Source organism: Carlito syrichta, unplaced genomic scaffold, assembly GCF_000164805.1.
Source record: "Carlito syrichta isolate Samal-C Ts95f unplaced genomic scaffold, Tarsius_syrichta-2.0.1 Scaffold92604, whole genome shotgun sequence".
In the NCBI taxonomy this organism is placed as follows: Eukaryota; Metazoa; Chordata; class Mammalia; order Primates; family Tarsiidae; genus Carlito; species Carlito syrichta.
In genome coordinates, this window is record NW_007036700.1 from 108858 (window position 1) to 109609 (window position 752).

Below are 752 nucleotides of genomic sequence, written 5' to 3' on the forward strand. Positions count from 1 at the left end.
ACCTGCTGGGCTCAGGCGATCCTTCCGCCTCAGCCTTCCAAGTAGCTGGAACTACAAGGCATGTACCACCACATCCAGATAATTTATTTATTTATTGTAGAGACGAGGCCTCACCAAGTTGCCCAGGCTGGTCTCAAACCTGTGGACTTGGCAATCCTCTCACCTCGACTTCCTAAAGTGCTGGGATTATAGGCGTGAGCCACTACTCCCAACCTGAGATTTTCTTAAATTCAGGGCTGAGATTGAAATTTTTGTGAACATGCCCTCAAACACTTATAGTGATTAAATTTTATGTGTCAATTTGGATAGGCCACAATGTCCAGTATTTGGTCAAATACTAGCCTAGATATTGCTTTAAATTTATATTTTTATATAAATATAAATTAATTATTATATTTATGGTTATATTTATATCTAAATTTATATGATTAACATCTATAATCAGTTGACTTTAAGTGAAGGAGATTACCCTCAATTGTGTGGGTAAAATTCATCCAATTAGTCAAAGGCCTTCAGAGCAAAGACTGAGGTTTCTTGGAAAATATAGAATTCTGTCTCAACACTAATGTACGAATTATGCCTGAATTTCCAGCCAACTGGTCTGCCCTACATATTTCAAACTTTCCAAGTCCTCACAACTGTGTGAGCCAATTCCTTAAATCTCTTTTTTTTTTTTTTTTTTTTTTTGAGTTGTTGTCTCACTCTGTCGCCCAGACTGGAGTGCAGTGGCCGTTCCCGGCCACTGCAGCCTG